Consider the following 23,561-nt stretch of genomic DNA (forward strand, 5'->3'; position numbering starts at 1 on the left):
TGCTCCTCAGTCTTGATAACATCATCAGAGCTTAATAGTTTTTTGCATTATCAAGCCTCATTTTCAATTTAGCACCAGTCAACTGCCTCACTATGATACGAAATCCAACAGTAAAGAGAAAAATGGATAGGTTCAAAAACAAATTATTCAACATTTTTCTGTTTCATGGTTTCTTCCAATGTTGTGCTATTTCCAAAATCAATATCGTGTTTCATACAAACTTAATCCACCCTGTTTTTAGGTTTGCTCAATGGCTTAGGATTGTCAGCATCATCAAATCTCTTGTCCAAGTTTGTTCCTGGACTACAGAAAGAATATATTGACAGATGCAATTCCCCTGGTATCCCAGTTGGTGTTAATTTACTCCCTGATAAAAGTTTTTGAGAGAGTTTTTGGTTATATCTCCCCCAGTTTTATGGTTATCATATTTAGATACATTCTTTTTGACAAATTCAAACTTTTTGCTTCCACACACTGAACATATCCCCCTTCGAATAAATCTATTGTTTTTACTTTCAATGTACGAGATTTTTTTTGTGTCAGATTAATTTTTACATTTCAGACATAAACTATTGTATTAATTTGTTAGAAAAGTTAAAATTTATTCATTAATTCCCTGCAGAGCGAAACAGCCTTTTTGACTTTCAACAGATATATTTGAATCTTAGTTTGTAAAACACAAAGCATCCTGAAAAAACTCCTCAATCTATCATCCATTTATTCAGCAGAAAATGTTTCATCAACTTCTTTTCCTTTCCTTGCAGCAACGACCTTTTCAAAATATTTGTGATTTAACTTTTCTTATTGTCAGTTTTTTTTTCTTTTATGAGGAAATCAGTCATTTTAATAATCATATCAGTCTTCACAAACTCCTCATCTATTTTCTCTAACTTCTCTTTGATTTCTTCTTCATTCAATACTTTATTCATTTATAACGTAAAAAAATGCATTACACATATTCCGACCAAATAACCAGTCACTACATATATAACCTCTTTTGCATCCTTTTTCATATTCATGTCAGTATCCATCCCTTTTAATATTCATCTGCAATTCTACTGCAAAGACTTTGGAAGAATAATAGTATATGATTTACGACATTACCAAAACACTCTGATTTTTAAGATGAAGCATCTCAATTTTTTAAATAGAATCATTTTTAAGGCAGAAAACCTTTCATCCCCAATCTCGTTTAACTCTTGAAGACCATTTTCTCCTCCCTCCACACAAATATATCCATTTTTCTCCTTCTGTATATATATATATATATATATATATATATATATATATATATATATATATATATATATATATATCTTCTTCTTCCTCTTTCGGCTTGCTCCCGTTAGGGGTCGCCACAGCGGACCAACTGTCTCCATTTCGCTCTATCCTCCACATCTTCCATTGACACTCCAACCACCTGCATGTCCGCCCTCACCGCATCCATGAACCTCTTCTTTGGCCTTCCTCTTCTCCTCGTGCCTGGCGGCTCCATCTTCAACATCCTTCTCCCGATATACTCCGTTTCCCTCCTGTGCACATGTCCAAACCATCTCAATCTTGCCTCTCTCACTTTGTCTCCAAACCGTCCTACCTGCGCTGTCCCTCTAATACACTCATTTCTTATCCTATCCATCCTCGTCACTCCCAACGAGAATCGCAGCATCTTTAACTCTGCCACCTCCAACTCTGCTTCCTGTCTTTTTGTTAGCGCCACCGCCTCCAAACCATACAACATAGCTGGTCTCACTACCGTCTTGTATACTTTCCCCTTCACTCTTGCAGCTACCCTTCTGTCACAAATCACTCCTGCAACTCTTCTCCACCCACTCCATCCTGCCTGCACTCTCTTTTTCACTTCTCTCACACACTCTCCGTTACTTTGGACAGTTGATCCCAAGTATTTAAACCAATCCACCTTCCCCACCTCAACTCCTTGCAACTGCACCATACCACCACCCTCCCTCTCATTTACGCACATGTACTCCGTCTTACTCCTACTGACTAACATTCCCCTTCTCTCCAGTGCGTACCTCCACCTCTCAAGGCTCGATTCAGCCTGCTCCCTACTCTCCCTACAGATCATGATGTCATCCGCGAACATCATGGTCCATGGAGACTCCAGTCTGATCTCATCCGTCAACCTGTCCATCACCATTGCAAACAGGAAAGGGCTCAGAGTCGATCCTTGGTGCAATCCCACTTTAACCTTAAACCGGTCCGTCATTCCTACCGCACACCTCACCGCTGTCACACTGTCCTCATACATATCCTGCACGATCCTCACATACTTCTCCAACACTCCCGACTTCCTCATGCAATACCACAACTCCTCTCTTGGCACCCTATCATAAGCTTTCTCTAAATCCACAAACACACAATGTAACTCTTTCTGTCCTTCCCTATACTTCTCCATCAACATTCTCAAAGCAAACATCGCATCAGTGGTGCTCTTTCCTGGCATAAACCCATATTGCTGCTCACTATTGTATATATAGATATATACACATATATATATATATATATATATATATATATATATATATATATATATATATATATACATATATATATATATATATATATATATACACATATAGATATATACATATAGATATATACATATATATATATATATACATATAGATATATACATATATATATATATATATATATATATATATATATATATATATATATATATATATATATATATATATATATATATATATATATATATATATATATATATATATATATATATATATATATATATATATATATATATATATATATATATATATATATATATATATATATATATATATATATATATATATATATATATATATATATATATATATATATATATATATATATATATATATATATATATATATATATATATATATATATATATATATATATATATATATATATATATATATATATATATATATATATATATATATATATATATATATATATATATATATATATATATATATATACATATATATATATATATATATATATATATATATATATCCTTTTTCTCCCTCTCTCAATTTCTTCTTCTTCCTTATCTTCCTCTTTAACTTTCCTACTTTCTATCACAGTCCTTGAACGATCTCCCCAAAGAATATCAAGCATATATTCATCTGGATTTCCAGATATTGCTGCATCCAATTTTTATTTATTTATTACAGGAAACCAATAATATTTATGAATTTCTAAGAGTTTTATTTTTCATCAACTTTCATGCCATTTCATTTTTTTAAATTTTAGTTAAATTCAAACTTGTTGGTTTATTAACATCAGTATAAAGCCAATATTTTAATGAGAAACCCCCATTCTTATGTTATTTATTATGTCGATTATTAAATATTATCTTATGTCGATCATATTTATTAAAATACTGAATATTCTTTTCTTGTAGGTATGCTTGAAGCCTTCTTGCTGTCATTTATGGATCAAAAATTTATGTTTCAGAAATATACAAGAGATTAATATGATGACAGGTAATAGCTCCCCATCTTCCTATTGTTAAATCAGTTTGTATTCCCTTACTTAAGGCCCAGTCACACCTTGACGTTTTAGCCAGTGATGGCAACGTATTAAAATTTATGTAAAACGCTGGCTTACGTTGAACTTTTGATGTTTTTTTTTTAAAGATTCGAACGTATTCATAGCGACTTGGTCTTATGTATAACGCATTAGTAACGGACACAGAACGTTTCGTTGTGTTATAGATAACTTATACCAACGAATGCTGAACCTGTTGTCGGCCAACACAACCTATGCCCAACGATAGTCTAACTTAGGCATAGCACGTTGCACGCATCGCCGACGATGTCGTAACGTAGCCTATTAAAAGGCTGACGCACAACGATTCGAATCATAACTGCCGTAGAAATGGAAGTGTCAACATCGCAGTCACACCTTGGCGATCTTGCCAGCGTATGCCGACCTAAGAAAAATGTGTCTAAAACGTTGGGGCACGTCAAATACGGTATGAGTAAGTTTGGTATACGTGAGTAGAACGCTAAAGTACGCTATCATACGTCGTAGTAAGTAGAGTACGTCAAGAAATTTTAAACATGTTCAAAATTTTACGACGTACTTGGCGTATGACACACGTTCCGCATGCGATGGGGATAAGTTGTACACACGATATGCGGACGCTTACACACGTCCACAAAGGCTACTTATAAGCTACTCATAAGTCGAAACACATCGCGGTAATGTCTTTTTTACGTGAAACTTATTTCTAACTTATGTTTGACGTGCTTTGAACCAATTCTTTACGTAGTCCCAACACACATTGACGTATGTAGACGTATTCCAATGACGTCTTCCGGTCGACAAAAAAATAAATGAACGTGTTTCTAACTTACAACTGCCATATAAAGACGTGTTCCCAGCGATTTTGGGAATTGGTATATAAAAATGGTGTTCATAAAAGGGGAACCCAACAGTGTTTTCGAGTCCTTTTTGAGTCGATGTCCATGTCAGCAGTAACAGTATCAGTATCAGTATTAGTATTAGTTTGTTCATGTTGGCAGTAGTAGGTGAGTGTGAGGGGGAGGGTGTGGGTTATGATGGATCCTCCTTGCATCCACGTCTCCACGGGTAGGAGACATCTTTGCACCACTGTTCAAAGTTCTTCGCGGCTAATTTTTTATGGGGCTTTTTCAACAATGAGCTATGGCTTGTTTTTACGATTTATGTCTATTCATAACGGGTTGGACAAATGCACAATGAACTAATAATGTGCAGAGAGCGCTTCGATAACTTATAGATACGGTATACCAACGAATAATTATCGTGTAGCCGGCGTTCACAAACTATGCCCAACAATAGCCTAACTTATCCATATCGTGCGGCAGTTTATCTTTGCCGGTGACGTGGGGTTTGCTTTTCATAGGCTGCCACTCAACGATTTAAATGGCTGCATCTCCACTCTTGAAAGTAGATGCTTGCGCTCAACAATTGGATTTTTTTTTACACTCAACGACTTTTAAACGGTACCACTCAGCTATTTTCATTGTTTACAATGAACGATTTAAATTGCTGTCACTCGCCTTTGTTTTTTGACGCTGGCGCTCGGAAATTTTAATAGTTTCTATTGAACGTGCTAAATCGCTCAAACTCCACGATTGAAAGTAGACGCTTGCGCTCAACAATTGGATTTTTTTACACTCAACGACTTTTAAACGGTACCACTCAACTATTTTCATTGTTTACAATGAACGATTTAAATTGCTATCACTCGCCTTTTTTTTTTGACGCTGGGGTTTGGAAATTTGAAGCGTTTCTTCTGAACGTGTTAAAACGCTCAAACTCGACTATTTTAAATAGACGCTGCCGATGGACAATTGGAATCATAGCCAAGCTAGACATCGAAGTGTGAACATCCTCGTTATGTCAAAGAAAAGTTTGAAGAATGCTGCAAATAAGTTTCCTGGCCGTGGCCGTGGACGCTGACGCAAGGACGATCCATTATACCGACGTCTTTCAGCCTATGAGTAACTTAAAAGTAACGTCTGTCGACGTGTGACAACGATCGCGTAACGTGCCAACAACACGTTAATCATAGGTTAGAAATAAGTTTCGGGTTACTGCTAAATGCTAAACATTACCTTGGCATGTCTCAACTTATGATTAACTTACAAGTAGCATGTGTTGACGTCTGTCAACGATCGCAGACCGTGCATACAACTTGTAGCCAGCGTAGCGGAACGTGTGAGTCATATGCCGGCATACGTCGTGAAATTTCAAGCATGCAAAAATTTGAGGACAACTGAAAAGTACAACGTTTAAAGCCAGCGTACAACGACGTATGGCAGTGTTTTTCAGCGTGCTCTCAATGTTATCAAAACTTACCCATAACGTATTCAACGTGTGCCAGCGTTTTAGAAAAAAATTTCAAAAATCAGCATACGTTGGCTAAAACGTCAAGGTGTGACTGGGCCTTTACTCTGTAAATTCCTGTTCTTTGTGGTTTCATGACATAAACTATGGCGAAACCGTTATTGATTTTAGCCTTATTAAATTCCTTTATTTGTTGTTTGCTAATAATGCTTCCACAAACCCCATTACCTCCACCAAGTGGATTATATTCTTCCCCATGAGACTGAATAAATTCTTTAAAGTCTTGTAGGTTTCTTTTAAATGACCAATTATACCCTAAATCATTCATCCCATACCCCAAGGTTCTATTCTCATATAAACTAAACACCCTTCTTTATAAAATCAAATTTCAAATGGAACTGTGAATTCTGTATGACCCAGAGATAAAATCAATATTTCTGTATCTTTGGAATACACAGCCATTTTATTGAAGAATATATATTGTGATAAATCATTTAATCTCACCAAGTCATATGCATCTGTAGGGCTTGGATAAATGGTTCATTTAAAAGCATTTTTGATTTTTATATTTTTGGTTATTTGTATTTCTGTCGTTCAGCCTGCCCTTTGTATAATAATTTGACAAATCAATATCCAGTTCTTAGGATACACCAAAGCTAGAACCATCTTTTACAGCATAAGTCAAATATATTAGATTAATAATGATATCATAAAAATCCTGATTATTGTTGAGATAAAATAATACACAGAAACACATTTGTCTGCAATAATTAGAATTGAAGTCTTGTACTTGAAATGTATGATAAGCACCATTCCCTAAGAATATCATTACTTCAATAGGTGGTGGAAGACCATACCTGTCAAAATTGTATTGACAATTATGAATACAAACCCAATAAGAACCTTTCCCATTATTATCTTCTAAATTGATAACAATATTCTTTGTATTTTCAGATAACTTTGGGAATTTATCTCACATACAATTAACGACATTATCAATTTTTAGTTGTTTTTTTACAATATTTGACAAGTTCGAAATTTGATGTTGTATTATTTTCAAATTTTTTAAACCACTCATTTATTTATGAGAATTATATAACCCATTACCCCGTTTAGTTAATTTTACACAAGTTTGTGCAATTGAAGAAAGCATATCTCGAACTAACAATCTTGCTTTGTAGGTAGGCTTTCAAATTTTTCAGCAAAATCTACAACTACATCACTTCCACTCATTTGTTTCTATAACTCTTTGTTATGTCTTTCCATCTCTTTTTGAGCCTTTCTTTCTTTAGCAGTTTTTCCCACTGTGGAAATACCACGAGTCAAAGCTCCCGCCACACCAAGACCTGCCAATAAAAGAGGGAGGGATATAATAAAACCTCCACTTGTCTCCCTGACTGGATATTTCTTCAACATTGGTTTTGACATCTAAATTTTCAGTGAGCCAGTATCGTTTAAGATTTTTCACCTGTTCTCTTGTGAGCAAAATATCAATTCTTACAGCTCCTATTTTCTGAATTGTATTGACGTTAATTATCGAAGGCTTTTGATTTTGAATGCATAATTTTAGTTTATTAAGATTGATTTGATTAACATGTACTGCAGTTGTCACTTTCCTCCTCATATATTTAAGAAAGAATTTTGAGACTAATTATAACACCATTAACTGTTTTAATCTGTAATTCTGTTTATTCCAAAAGCAAATAATATGTATCAAGTTCTTCACTCTCTCCTCTTTCAATGTATAGGGAAGTATCCACTCTATTAGACTTTGTAGTTTCATTTTGAGAACTCGGGTCAATTGCGTAGATTGCATAAAAGCTTTCAAACACAACCATGTCCAAAATGGTTTCTTTATTACCATTGCTTTCACACACCTTTTGGTAAGACTTGTAAGCTTCAGCATAATCATTTTTATCCCAATCAATTTCCAATCTGCCTCATGGATAAACTGTTCCATCCAGAGAAACCTGAAGTTGTTTCACATTGGCATTATCACTCAACATATTATTCTTATCAGTAGTACCATCTCCATGTGGTTTCTTTAAAATAAACCAGATGTATCGTGGCTTTCCTTCCAGAACACCCAAATTCCACGTGTAAATGATTTGGTTCAGTTTAACGAATTGACATCTTCTTTTAAGGTATGATACATTCAGTGATTTCTTTGAGTTAAGTCTTCTATTCAACATCTCTTCCATCTTTAGATGAGGAGGATATTCACTAATATACCAACTCGTTTCATCAATCACAAATTTATTCTGGGCAGCAAAAGCATTACCAACCCCAAAAAGCAATCTATTTTCATCATAATTTATTTGTAGTTGAAATCCAATTTTAAGTTCATACAGAACTTTATCGTTATCACAAAATCCAAATATACCTTAAAGGGGGATTGCCACAGTAAAAATATTTTTTGCTTTTGTATCATCGTTATACATTGCCTTTCTTTGATGATAACCAGGGTCTGTGTTTGTTCCAGTTACCATATCAGGAATAAAACCTTCGGCAGATCCATTACCCATTCTATCATGAAACGAATATAGTACAAATTACAACATTTCAGATGTAGCAGAGACATAATCAACCGATTCAACTTCTTGAGTTTCAATATACAAATGAATGTTTCCAGAAGAAATCATTTATGAGGGTGGCATTTGTGTAATTCCCAGCCTTAGTGAATGTAAATTTACATAACAAGAAAGTATCAGCAATATTCAAATAAGTTTGTTGATAATTTATTTCAAAGTTCTTTGTCCTGCTTGTGTTTCAGTCTGTTCTTGTTATAGTATTTACCTTCAAGTCATCTTCCTTTTTAGTGGTGTATGAGATGATAATGGTATCATCCAAATCATAGATACTATCAATTGCTTCCATACTTGTATTTAATTAATAAATAACATTCTAACTTTTGAAACCCTGACCCTAATATTTGGATTATTTTCTTTCATTCACGGGGAAACAATTGAGTTTTTCTTTTCATAATTTCTTTGATTACTTCTAATTTATGGGATTCCTTTTGAGCATTTTTTATACTTTTTACAACACCCGCAGCATTTCTCACAGCAGAAGCGGTGGAGCCTATTAGATCTTTATGTTTAAGAATTGATGAACCCATATCCATTTGTGTCAATTATCCCATCTCCTTTATTTCTAAATTGATATCCCACACCCCGTTCTCTCTAAGGTTGATAGTATCCTCTGCCAAGATACATACCTTCACCCTTATTGTATGGTGAAAGGAAGCTATCTTTATTAATTATTTTATATTTTCCCAACTCGTATTTCTTCACAACAACCATTGTATTTATTTTTTGGAAAACTACACGAAGGTGAATTCGGATGGATATACTTTCTCCATTGAAGGAAATCATATGATTATCTTGATTGGTTATCCTAAAATTGACTGTACATGGATTTTCCTGACACAGGCAGACAAACAAAATTTTTTGGTTCCATATTGAATTTATAACCAATTGGAGTGGAGTATGTGCTGAATGAAAATATAGTATTTGTTCTTATTCCATTATTATTAGTACCATCAATCAAATCACAGTGAATTAATGAGATTTATACCTGAGGATATGTGAATGACATCACTGTAAAACATTCCATTAGTTTTAATCTTTTTTTTTGAGGAGAAACCCAAAAACTCTCTAAATTAATTGAGACACCTGTTTGGTGATTCATGTCACGCATTATGCAAATTGTAGCGGTCTTTTTCTGAAATTATAGAGAAATTTGCCTTCAATAACCATATTGTCCTTTTTATAATGTTTACCCATGTCCAGAGAGGAGCTTCATTTTAATACCCCCACATGCACATGTCATGGTGATGTTTAGATAACTGTGAAGTTAAAATTATTTTTTGACATTTTGGGTGAAAAAAGAACAAAATGGCTCTTTTCACAACCCCCCCCCCCCAAAAAAAAACCCCCTCAAAAAACAGCAGCTGGTGTGATTAAGAAATCGGTTTTCGTAATCATCACAAAATTTAGATTCAGAAATCATTCTCAAAACTCTTGGCCTCAGACACATTATGAAAAGTGCTGCAGCGCGTGGAGTATGCCGAATCCTCGTGACCAAAGCCACGCTACCGGACAGATTGAGGTACTTAACGCGAGTATGTGCTATGCTAATCGGTGCCCATGTGGTCAATCTTTTGAGGCCATATAAACCATGGCCACGTGATGCGAGCTTCTGACAGCAAAAAGGACCGCAATACATTTACTTTTAACAGGATTTACAGAACCACCAGATGAGACCATCAGAGAAAATAGAATGCACCCAGAGACCATATCAGGTTTGTGAATTGTATTGATTCAATAAGAGGGTCAGGAATGTACAAGCAAGCTAGCAAAAAGCAAAACAAAATGGATCCAATTTCTAATAAACTAACCCTAAGTTACCCATTACCGCCATACGCACACACAAACAGATCATGCAACGGGTTGCAGATCCATAACCTTTGCCTTAATGCCTCAGACATACGATAGAAGACGGGGGAAATCACAGGACAACAGTTATTCAGCCAAACCCTGTAAGTTGCTTGTAAGAAGAATGTCTAACAGCTCCAATCTTTGGTGGATCCTTCCTTTATAGCTGGGCCCACCAACGTCATTGATGACGATTTATTCCCATCTCCCCTCCTCTACCATTTGTCCATGTCCCGACCAGTGGGTGGGACGAACTCCTTTCCCCCTTGAGTCATGGTTTCCTGATGCACCATGGCAGATCGAGGTGACAGAAATATCATGTGGAGACAACTTTTGCCACCTAAACTTCTTGCAATGGCCCAATGCAAAGTTAGAAGGGAACATTTAGGACTGAAATGGAGGATGAAGACATTAAATAAGGGCTCACAAGGATGATGAATTTAGACACACACACACACACACACACACACACACACACACACACACACACACACACACACACACACACACACACACACACAATGGGGTGAGGTTTTATGTTTCTAATTGTACGAATTTGCAGCATATCTAAAATGGCATTTCATTACTTTACGCATATTCTAAACACAATATGGAAATAACGTCACTATATTAAGCACTAGGTGAATGTACCCGGCGCTGCCCGGGTTCTTTTTGAATGAATTTAATCTTCAATACATATGTCTGACGCGAGCACAGTATCAGTTCCCTATTGGGCCATGGCAGTCATAGGCTAAGGGGGTTGGTGAGGGGGAAACACACCCCCCCCCCCCGGCCGAGGGGGCTTGCCACATAGCCTATAACCTTCCCGGGGCCCATCCCGACATTTTTTGTTTCAGTGGTTAGCTCCTATCTTTCACCTTTCAGGAGATTAGAACGTGGAGACAAACAAAAACTTAAAATCATATGTTAGATATATTGTATATGGCGTTGGCCCTATGTCATTCAGCTGAACTTGAAAAATTAACGTTACAAAATCAGGTGATGATGTCATAATTCTGAAACCGGAAGTCGGAAGTACAATTCTTTTACATCAGGACATTCCCGGGTACATGTTCTGTCAGCATGTGAAGTTTGGTGAGGATCAGTCCAGTACTTTTCGCGTGCATAGGTCACAGAGAAGCACACAGACACACTTTCAACTTTATATATATAGATTACCCCAAATAGATGAAATTGAAGAATCGACATGCGTGCAAAATAACACGATGGCAATTTATAGCTGGGTCGAGATTTGAACAAAGGCAAGACAGCTCATAGGCAAGTCTGCATAAGGTCTTCTGCTCCTCAATCATAATTAGATTTGTCACCTCTTATTTTCTCCTGCCTCTTTTGTTGCTCTGCTTTTCAGCCCCCCAACCCACCCAAACCCTGCAGGATGTACATGTCCTTCAAACAGCAGAATCCTTGTTTGCCTTCCGAAACCAAGGCAGACTGCTCACCTTCACATATTTCATCATCTTTCCCACCTCAGTGGAACCATCTTCTTGAGTTTGTTTAAACCCACTCTTCTCACCATAGCTTTGAGCCAGCAGTTCACAGCAAACCTAACATATTCTTTCATTACAAACCACAATCTTTTCGACCGTCATTAACCCTCTTTAAAGCTCTCCTTCTTAGTTGCAAGTTCTCATCTTGCTTTTGCTGTTCTCCTCTTTTCTGTTCGTTCATTGCATTGTCCACCCGTTGCCCAAATCGTATTTAGTGCCTTTTTCCCTCCATCCAATTCTTCTAACAGCCAAGTTTTGAATACAAGATAAACTAAATAGTTCACAGTGATGTCAATTATCTTCTCCAATCAACTTTATTTGTGTTTAAGTATATATTCTGGGGTCATTATCCAGGCACAAAAAGAGCACTTGTGTGGCTTTTCTCCCGTTGGTTATCTCCATTTGGGTTTCAGGAGGTGGGAGGAAGTTCTCCCAGAATTCAAAATCTCCACCTCCTTTTTGGTAAAGGATCATGATTCATAAACCAAACTGTGAAACTTCGTTCTCATAGCCTCATTCCACGGGCTCTTTTCAAAATCTTCACTGAACCTCTGACAGCCTCGTTTGGAGTGATATTCTCCGAAATGATTATTAAGTACTTACTCAGAAAGGATTTTCTTTATAATTTCTGTCGCTATAACTGTAACTGGTACAATTTCAGCTTTCTCCAACTTCCAAGTCCTCTTGACCTCATTTTTCAGATCTTGGTATTTGGTCAATTTCCTGATTTCTGTAGCATTTGGTCCAAAGTCAATGGGAACTGAAATGTCTATCAACAATGTTGACTTTTCCCTTTTGTGTTTGAGCACTATGTCCGGACGTAATGCTTTTATTTGCAATGTCCACACTTGATGGGATCATCTCGTCATATGTGAGCATTATATGTACATTTTCAAGGATCGGATTTGGTTTGTTTCCATGATTGTTCTGGGACTGGGATGTTGAAATATTTCCAGATGTGCCAGTGGATTACTCTCCAGATGCTGTCATGTCTTACTGTGTACAGCTGTTCCAACATGAGTTTTTTTACATCCCAAAAGGAGGTGACTGATACTTCCTGATTCTCCCCAACAAAACCTGCATTTGCTCAATTGGCTCAATCCAGCCATTTTCTTAAAGGCATTAGTGTGGTGTCCTTGGTCTTGAGCATTGATGATGACTCGTTCTCCATCACAACTAATTTGACCTCTTCTCAGCCATTCCAATGAGCCTTTCTTGTCAATCCCTATTCTTTCAAGCTCTTTTTTTTAATCTTCCTTAACTTTTGTCATACTCCCATTTATCAGAGTATATCTGCTGTGTTTCTTTTTGTGGTTTTCCATTTTTTTTCTTTGCAATCATTGGGGTTGTGTCTGTTTCTGTTTCGTTTTCCTGTGTAATATCCATCATTCGCACCTAGTTTTGAAACTTTCTTGCTAAATGGATTAAGTATCCCTTTTCAGGTTTGTTGTTTTCTTGCTCATGTACAAATCTCATCCAATAGTCTGTTGAGCTTTTTACATACTCCGCTAGTCCGACACACAATGTTCTGTGCACTTGCTTAAACTCCATCAGACCGCTACCTCCTTCTCGTCTCGGTAAGTACAACCTCGGTATACATTGGTTTTTTTGTAGAATATCTTGTGAGTAGTTAGAAGTTTCCTTATCTTGGTGTCTAGATTGTTGATCTCCAATTGTAGCCAGTAGATAATTGCACAGCTAAATTGGATTATCAAAACTGCAAATTGGTTTACAGCTTTGGTTTTGTTTCTTGAAGAGGTACTTTTTGCTGATTATTTTAAGCAATTTTTTGCAATGTACATGGGGGCCTTCTTCTCTTCCGAGATATTTGTAGGATGCTTCATTTTCTAGTTCCTGCGTTGTTGTAATTTGATCGATTGAGATGTCTGTTCTTTTCGTTTTTTTCGTGTGCAAATGTGTATTTGGTACATTTGTCAAGACCAAACTCCATTTGAATGTCCTCCGAGTAATGCTTTACTAGTTGCAGTTGATCTTCCAATTTGTTATCATTTAGTGCGATGAGTTTTATATCACCCATGTACAGTATGTGTGTCACCTTTCTTGTTTCTTTGGTCATTTTTCTGTTGCATGTCAGATTGTATCTGTGTGCTTGTTCATTAGTGAGGTTACTCAGTGGGTCCAGGGCCAGACAAAACAAGAGGTGGCAAAGGCTGTCATCTTGTAAACCACGTCATATGGGATTTCAATCTTTCCTTCCATGTAAGGTAGTATCAGCATTGTATGCTCGAGCATCATTTCCTTCTCAATCAGTGTGACTATTTGGGGTCAATTTTGCATACTTGGATGCATTTTATAATCAGTGAATCCATCCATCCATTGGGACCAAAGCGTTGGTGTGCAGAGCGTTGGTGCTGCCTAAGCAGTCTGCTTGGCTATTGGGCACAATCCTGGATGGGTCACCACTCCAACACAGGATACCAGCAAGCTGGCACTCATTTTGCCGACCTCGGAAGGATGACAGGCAGAGTCAACCCCACCTGGTATTAATTCAACAGCCAAGTGGAATTTCAACGCAGGATCCTAGGATCCCAAGCCCACCACTCTAACCATTAAGCCAACACCAGGCTTTGATTTATGAATGTGACACTATCAAAGGCTTATTTGTAATCTATCCAGGCTGTGGATAAGTTGGCTTGTCAGAGTTGCAATTTTCAAGCATGGTTATATTGTCACAATAAATGGTCTATTGTTCCATAACATCCTCTCTTACATCCTTTATGCTCTGCCTCTAAAACTCCTTGTTCAGTGAGGTGGGCGCAAAGTGCATCGGTGATTATTCCTGTTTAAAGTTTATATGTTGGAATATTTATGAAACAACATTTATTTTGATAGTATCCTTTCTCCCTTGTGAATCATCTCATGCTTCTTTAAGAGGGATGGGGACAAAAAAGTTTTTTGACAAATGGAACATTTGTGTGGCTTTTCTCCACTGTGAATGAAACCATGTCTCTTTAGTTTAGATCTGCATATGAAGGATTTTTGACAAACCGCACATTTGTGTGGCTTTTCTCCACTGTGAATCATCTCATGTATCTTGAGGTAGGATGAAGATGTAAAGGATTTCTTACAAATGGAACAATTGTGTGACTTTTCTCCCCTGTGAATCATCTCATGTATCTTGAGGTGGGATGGGAATACAAACGATTTTTCACACATAGAACATTTGTGTGGCTTTTCCTCACTGTGAACGAAATCATGTCTTCTTAGTTTGGATCTGCAGGTGAAGGATTTTTGACAAACAGAACATTTGTGCGGGTTTTCTCCTTTGTGAATCATCTCATGTATCTTTAGGTATGATGAAGATCCAAATGATTTTTCACAAAGGGAGCATTTGTGTGACTTTTCTTCTTTGTGAATCATCTCGTGTATCTTTAGGTGTGATGACGAAGCAAATGATCTTTTACAAACGGAGCATTTGTGTGACTTTTCTCCACTGTGAATCGAAGCATGGCGCTTTTGTTGGAATGTGGATCTGAAGGATTTTTGACAAACAGTACATTTGTGTCGCTTTTCTCCTTTGTGAATGAAATCATGTCTCTTTAAGTCATATGAGGTTTTGAAGGATTTTTGACAAAGAGAACATTTGTGTGGCCTTTCTTCTTTGTGCAAAAATTTATGTGTGTTTAAACTGGATGAGGATATGAAGGATTTTTGACAAAGAGAACATTTGTGTGGCCTTTCTTCTTTGTGCATTAATTCATGTCTTTTTAAACTGGATGAGGATACGAAAGATTTTTGACAAAGAGAACATTTGTGCGGCTTTTCTCCACTGTGAATCAAATAATGTCTCTTCAGTTTGAATGGGTATATGAAGGATTTTTGACAAACTGTACATTTGTGTGGCTTCTCTCCTTTGTGAATTAAATAATGTTTATTGAGGTCGTATGAGGTTTTGAAGCATTTTTGACAAAGAGAACATTTATGTGGTCTTTCTTCTTTGTGCATAAATTTATGTGCATTTAAATTGAATGAGGAAATGAAGGATTTTTGACAGACAGTACATTTGTGTGGCTTTTCTCCTTTGTGTATTAAATAATGTTTCTTTAGGTCATATGAGGTTTTGAAGCATTTTTGACAAAGAGAACATTTGTGTGGTCTTTCTTCTTTGTGTATAAATTTATGTGTGTATAAATTGGATGAGGATATGAAGGATTTTTCACAAACAGAACATTTGTGCCGCTTTTGCCCACTGTGAATGATATCATGTCTCTTTAATTCGGATGAGTCGGTGAAAGATTTTTGACAAAGAGAACATTTGTATGGCTTTTCTTCACTGTGAATGAAATAATGTCTCTTCAATGCAGATCTGCATGTGAAGGATTTTTGACAAACCGAACATTTGTGCGGCTTTTCTCCACTGTGAATCATCTCATGTTTCTTGAGCTGGGATGGGAGTACAAACGATTTTTCACAGATGGAACATTTGTGTGGTTTTTCCCCTCTGTGAACGAAATCGTGTCTCTTTAGTTCAGATGATGATGTGAAGGATTTTTGACAAACAGAACATTTGTGTGGCTTTTCTCCACTGTGAATCATCTCATGTATCTTGAGGTGGGATGGGAGTACAAACGATTTTTGACAAATAGAACATTTGTGTGGCTTTTCTCCACTGTGAATGAAACCATGTCTCTTTAGTTCGGATCTGCATATGAAGGATTTTTGACAAACAGAACATTTGTGTGGCTTTTCTCCACTGTGAATCATCTCATGTATCTTGAGGTATGATGAAGATGTAAAAGATTTCTCACAAACAGAACATTTGTGTGGCTTCTCTCCTTTGTGAATTAAATAATGTTTATTGAGGTCGTATGAGGTTTTGAAGCATTTTTGACAAAGACAACATTTGAGCGGCCTTTCTTCTTTGTGTATAAATTTATGTGCATTTAAATTGAATGAGGAAATGAAGGATTTTTGACAGACAGTACATTTGTGTGGCTTTTCTCCTTTGTGTATTAAATAATGTTTCTTTAGGTCATATGAGGTTTTGAAGCATTTTTGACAATGAGAACATTTGTGTGGTCTTTCTTCTTTGTGTATAAATTTATGTGTGTATAAATTGGATGAGGACATGAAGGATTTTTCACAAACAGAACATTTGTGCCGCTTTTCCCCACTGTGAATGAAAACATGTCTCTTTAATTCGGATGAGTCGGTGAAAGATCTTTGACAAAGAGAACATTTGTATGGCTTTTCGCCACTGTGAATGAAATAATGTCTCTTTAATGAAGATCTGCATGTGAAGGATTTTTGACAAACCGAACATTTGTGTGGCTTTTCTCCCCTGTGAATCATCTCATGTATCTTGAGGTATGCTGAAGATGTAAAGGATTTCTCACAAACAGAACATTTGTGCGGCTTTTCTCCACTGTGAATCAAATCATGGCTCTTTAGTTCGGATGAGGATGTGAAGGATTTCTCACAAACAGAACATTGGTGTGGCTTTTCTCTCGTGTGAACGAAATCATGTCTCTTTAGGTCGGATGAGTCAGGGAATGATTTTCCACACACCGAACATTTGTGTGGCTTTTCCCCACTGTGAGTGAAACCATGTCTTTTTAGTTTAGATTGGCATGTGAAGGATTTTTGACAAACAGAACATTTGTGTGGCTTTTCTCCACAATGAATCAAATCATGTCTCTTTAGTTTAGATTGGGATATAAAAGATTTCTCACAAACATAACATTTGTGTGGCTTTTCTCCACTGTGAATCAAATTGTGTCTCTTTAGTTTGGATTGGGATATAAAGGATTCTTTACAAGTAGAACAGTTGTGCACCTTTTCTGCCATGTGAACATTTTTATGTGTCCTTAATGCAAATGGAGTAGTGAAGGCTTCACAACAAACATCACACTTGTGTGGCTTTTCACCTGGATGAATCCTCTCATGTATGCTTTGCAGAGTTGAAGTTTGAAATCCACTTTTGCAGAAAGTACATTTGTGTGGTTTATTTTCAGTATGAATCATCTCACGTAGCTTCAGATAAGAATAAGTTGTGAAGGATTTTTCATAAAGAGAACACTTGTCGACCTTTTCATCAGTTTGAGTAGTCTCGCACATCTTTAAGGTAGATTCAGATCTTGTGAAGGCTTTTTCAAAAACAGCACCTTGCTGTACATTCTCACCAATATGATTAATTTCACATTTCTTCAGAGGAAATGAGGTTTTTCTTCCCTTGTGCATATTTCTTTTCAATACCTTGTTGCATGAAAATGATGGAGCCAGACTTGAATTCAAGTTTCCAGGATGATCCACAGATGTCTCTGCAACATAAAGAAAAAGAAGACAAAAACACGTTTATGTTTTTCAACATTATCCTATCTTTTTATCTCCGCCACCGAACATGAAGGAGCTTATGTTTTCACCCCTCTTTGTTACTTACGAAATCTTTAGATTGATGTATTGATGATTTAGATTGATTTCACGAAATCTATATTGATGACTTCCGTCCTCTGTTTGTGTGTTTGTTTGTTTGTGTGTGTGTGTGTGTGTGTGTGCGTTTGTGTGTTTGTTTGTAGGCACGATAACTCGAGAACGGAAGAAGCTACCAATGTCAAATTACACCAGGTGATTCAGGAGGGTGATGGCTAGCGCAGATTAGATTTTGGTTAAAATCGGTCAAAGGTCAAGGTCGCAGTGAGGTGAAACATTTGACTTTTGATGGTTTGGTACAGAATCATCGTAGAAACTTCTGGTTTGCGTCACTACCTTCTCCAGAGACAGCTTTTATTAGACAAGGTCAGAGGTCAAGTTGACGATTTCGTAAGTACCAGTCTATGACTGCTTGTTTGTTTGTTTGTCTGCCTGTGTGCAGGATATCTCAAAAGGTTGTCGACGGATCCGGATTAAATTTTGTGGACAGGTTGGGTGTGTGACAAGGATGAACTGATTAGATTTTGGTGAAGATCCGGATTCAGATCCAACTACTCGAATTTTTTCAGTGATTCTTCACCATCAAGAAATAGGGCCAAAAATGATATATTGCACGAAGTCTCAAAAAGTTGTGGACAAAATCAGACGAAAGTTAGTGGGCACATTAAGTGTGTGACACGGAAGAATTCATTCAATTTTGGTGAAGATCCAAATCCGGATCCAGATCCAAGAATTTTAAAAGTGATTCTTCACCATTGAGAGATCGGGCTAAACTCATATGTAGCACGATATCTCAAAAAGTTGTGAACAGATTCAGATGAAACTTGGTGGACAGGTTGGGTGTGTTACCACGACAAATTGATTCCATTTTGGTCCGAACCTGGATCTGGATATGAGAATCATTTAATTTTTAAAGTGGTTCTTCACCATTGAGAAATAGAGCTCAAAAACTATTATGTAGCATGATATTTCAAAAAGTTATTGGGCCCGATATGTTTTCGTGGATCAGGCATTACGTGGCGGAGGTATGCACTCTTCTGAATGTCCTTTTAGTTACTATTTGCAGTGCAATTTCAGTCGATTTGTCTCCCAGAAAAAATAGAATTCATTGTCTTCATTATGAATGCACATAATCATTTAATGCTACCCAAAAACAGTATTAAGGAAATGTTGGCGAGAGGGCATATGGCATTTAAAAGGACTTCAATATCAGCCCCGAAAATCTTCATCTCAGCATAATCCAAAAATAAACATTTCCTTACTACTTGGGGGGTGGGAGGGAGGGAGGGGGTGGGGGTCGTTCTTTCATCCACTCACACACCTAGCCCCTCACACCCTCCACCACTCCCCATGTGCTTGATTCCTTTAAATATCATCCATCCTCGTTTACTAAGGAAGATGAAAACCCGCGAGGGACACACCTTCCTTTTCCTTCGAAATGAATGCATCTTTAAATGGATTAAAAACGAAAACCAAGGAATGGAAAAAAAGCAGTCTTGTTGTATAAATGGAAAAAATAACAAATGTGAAAAGTTTGAAATAAATATTACTGAAGAAACAATAGAATAAAAAGTACATAAAACACAAACGTATAAATTTAAATGCTTTTGAATTCAAATTCATTCACAAAATTAATGGCCTTGAATGGACAGAAAACTTTGATGGGATGTCAAATATTTAATGGGAAAACAATTTACTACAACTTTAAAATGATACACTATGTGGTTCAGGAGACGCTAAGACAAGGACGTTTAGAGAAGTTTACCATTATATTTCTGCCTAATAAAGATATTTAGAACATGAACCAAACCCCAACATATTATTATGGTTTTGGAAAACTTACTTCAGGCGGAGAGCATACATGGACACGTAGGTGACCCATGGAGCCGTTATTTCATTCGTCTTTGTATAAACAGTCCTTGGTCCCTTGTCAAAGAACTGTTCGGGGGCATGCGTTGGCTCGGCTGTATTTTGCCAGTGTAATTTCTCCCCCTCCTCTTCCGTTACTTTCAATCTTTATTCCTTCACACCATCGTTCCGTTCAATCCCTCTGTTTCTTTCCATATTTCCTCCTTCACACCATCGTTCTGTTCACTCCCTCTGTTACTTTCAATCATTCCTCCTTAACCCCATCGGTCCTTCTGTCGGCCCTGCGACCGTTCAGTCGTCCCTCGGTCCAGCGGAATTCCTCTCCGTGTTCCCTCCATTCGCACCTTGCTTAATTGGGCATGTTGACCCATCTGTGGTCGTTTACCCTGTGGGAAAATAAACTACAACTGAATTTGTATTCTGGGGTAAAATACTAATTAGTCTTCGAAAAGTTTGTTTGCCAGAGGAAATTTAATAACTATATTGGGAGAGCTTTTGCCGAGAGATTTATCTGGTGCAAGTAAATTCCTCTGTGCCTTTATTGTCTTATCTATGTTCCACTGGCTCACGCATTTCTTGACAAAAGGTTACTCTCCAATACTCCCTTGTCCAGACCAGATGGAGCCATGACCATCTAAGGAGTTGTTTTCCAACCTGTTTTGATGATTTTTACTTTACAAAGCCCGTCTGTACTTTATCATAGTCTTTCTGTACTTGTCATTGATTAATTATACTGAACAAAAATATAAACGCACCAAGCGCAAAAATATAAACGCACCAAGCGCAAAAATATAAACGCACCAAGCGCAAAAATATAAACGCACCAAGCGATTGTTACTATTTTACCTCAAACTCATTAATACTAAATCTTCACAACAATTTGGTTATAGAATCCATGACAATTGAACATTAAATTTCAAAGAGTTCCTTGAGAATTCTGGCGACAGTCTTTGCGCTACAACAGCCGACACAACCGAGGTGTCACTGTCAGAGTTCACACAGTCAGTAGCGGGTGTGTCCACCGTTGGCGTCGCGCAGAGCGGTGCATCTCCGGCGCATGGACATCACCAGATTATCGATGGTGGCCTGAGGGATGTTTTCCCATTCCTCCTGGAGAGCCACAAGGAGCTGGCGGACGTTCTCTGGGACTGCGTAACGTTGTCATACGCGTCGATCAAGAACGTCCCAAAGGTGCTCGATGGGCGACATGTCGGGAGAATATGGAGGCCAGTCGAGGACATCAATGTCCTCCTCACCAAGGAAGTCCATGCAGATCCTGGCAACATGGGGGCGAGCATTGTCGTGCTGAAACGTCACATGGTGAAGGCGCACAAACGGCACGACGATGGGTCTGAGTATCTCGTCCCTGTACCGCTGCCCGTTCAAGTTGCCTTCAATGAAATGAAGCCGAGTGCGCTCTCCATGGCATATGCCTGCCCACACCATAACACTGGCACCACCGTGTGACACCCGACGAAGGACATTGGCATCAGTGTAGTGCTCCCCAGCCCGACGCCAGACGCGGAGTCCGCCATCAGCCCGGTACAGCTGGAACCGCGACTCATTGGTGAACAGCACTCTCCTCCATCGTGCGAGGGTCCAGCGCAAGTGAACATTGGCCCAGTTCAGTCGGGTCTGACGCCGGACTGCAGTGAGGTCGAGTCCCCGGTGTGGTCGGCGGGCTCGGAGGTTGGCCTCCCTCAAGCGGTTACGCACCGTCTGGGCTGAAATGCGCCTGTTATGCAGCCTGACAGTCTCATCGGCAGTCCTCGTGGCCGGTCGGAGTCGATCCCGGAGATGTTGCAGCCTCATGTGACGATCCTGACCGGCGGTGGTCACACGTGGTCGCCGGGCATGTGGGCGGTTCACGGTGCTTCCAGTCTCTCTGAGGCGCGTTCTCAGGCGGCTAATGGTGGAGTGGTGGACATTGAAGTGTGCTGCAACGGCCCGTACTGACGTCCCAGCATTCAGCATGCCAATGGCGTGCTCCCTCAAGATTTGTGACATCTGTGGCATGTTGACATTTGGCACCAGTCCACATTTTGGGGAGGCCTTTTATAGGGCAAGCTATAGGGAGTGTTTGTGTCCTGGTCACGCTCACTGACCATCACTCTGTCAAGCCCCATGGTGCTCATGGGAAGGATTACTCAACGTGTGAGTCCACACACTCAGAGTGGTCAATTTCAATGGGAACATCTGTCTTGAGCAAAACAAAGGAACCATTGCTCAAACATATCATTGGTTTGACCATTTTCCCATAATGGCAATCTTGACTTAGATATTTAGGTTGGTGCGTTTATATTTTTGTTCAGTATAGTTTTCCTGGAAATGATGCTTCTGGCATATACCATGCCTTGTTAAAATAATACATATATACTCAGTGTAACTTCAGATATAGTTAGGGATTGCCTGGATTCCTAACAGGCTTTCGCTCCGCATATGTGTTTCATTTATTTCAATAAACGATCATAATTGCACTATAAAGTCTTTTCTGTTATTTAGGTATCCAAAACTTCTCCAACAGAATTTGGCGCAGCGAGCAGGGCCTGCCGAGTCTGGAGAGAGGAGAGGGGCTGCTGCCCGGTGAACAGCAAGCACCTGGCACCAAAGGGGGATTAGAGAAAAGGTAAGAGACCTTTTAAATCTCTTGTTAGGAGGTGAATTGCTGTGGCCAGGTAGTTTGCCCCACTTCTCGCTATGGACGTTGCGCAGGCCCAAACCAAAATTTAAAGGTAAACATACAATATTGTTTATTGTATAAAATAGAGGATCCGGGGATAGTGTCAGGGTCGCCCAATGTGGGGAGTAAATACTCCAAAGGAGGCAAGGGAGTTCCTTGAATTGGTCTAACATCTTGTCAGGTTGTGACAAAAGCACCTATTCACAGGCAGTGGCAGGAGGTGTTGCAAAGTTGTAAAACTGCCAAGTCAGGAAACGACATGGGTGCTGCATATGAAGTAAAAGTCGCTGAGTCATGGATTGGGGGAGAGGCGCAGATTTCACCATAGAGCTTGTGACAAGAGTGGAGTTAGTCCGGCAGAATAAGAGACTAAAATCCGCCAACCCCAAAATGTCTGTAAAAGTATTTTTCTCTTCTGATTATTATTGTATAGGATCCCAGTAAACAACCCCAGGTGGGTGTGGTGATGTCACCCTTGGGTAATTTTCAATATTCATGGCTTTTTAGATGTCCCCTCCTGTGGTAAAAGCGAATAATATTTTCAAGTGATTTTTCAAACGTCTCTGATATTATCAATTAAATTTGTCCATAAAATGAATCAGGTCACAATAAACATGATAACACATATGTATCATCATATTTATGCATTATATCTTCTTCTTTCGGCTGCTCCTGTTAAGGGTCGCCACAGAGGATCATCCGTATGATCCGCATTGTGATTTGGCACATGTTTTACGCTGGATGCCCTTCCTGACGCAACCCTGGTCGCCTCTTACGACACAGGGATATGGTACACCTATTTTA

At 38.2% G+C, this 23,561-nt stretch overlaps 1 protein-coding gene and 1 long non-coding RNA gene across 5 annotated transcripts in view; one reads left to right on the top strand and one right to left on the bottom strand.

The window, feature by feature from the left end:
• LOC147009959 (uncharacterized) overlaps positions 1-23,561 on the top strand; it is a 94,611-nt gene that overhangs the window by 54,927 nt on the left and 16,123 nt on the right. For 3 of the 4 annotated variants that reach the window (XR_015053080.1, XR_015053083.1, XR_015053081.1), the window contains exon 2: positions 22,602-22,703. This is a non-coding gene — a long non-coding RNA (uncharacterized LOC147009959). Of the gene's footprint in view, positions 1-22,579; positions 22,704-23,561 lie in introns of all 4 variants that reach the window. The other variant, XR_015053082.1, reaches the window with a different exon arrangement.
• LOC147009960 (uncharacterized) overlaps positions 1-23,561 on the bottom strand; it is a 147,353-nt gene that overhangs the window by 46,990 nt on the left and 76,802 nt on the right.

The sequence above is a fragment of the Eptatretus burgeri genome, chromosome 17 (genome assembly GCF_056783735.1).
Source record: "Eptatretus burgeri isolate ZD-2024b chromosome 17, Ebu_testis_v1, whole genome shotgun sequence".
NCBI lineage: Eukaryota > Metazoa > Chordata > Myxini > Myxiniformes > Myxinidae > Eptatretus > Eptatretus burgeri.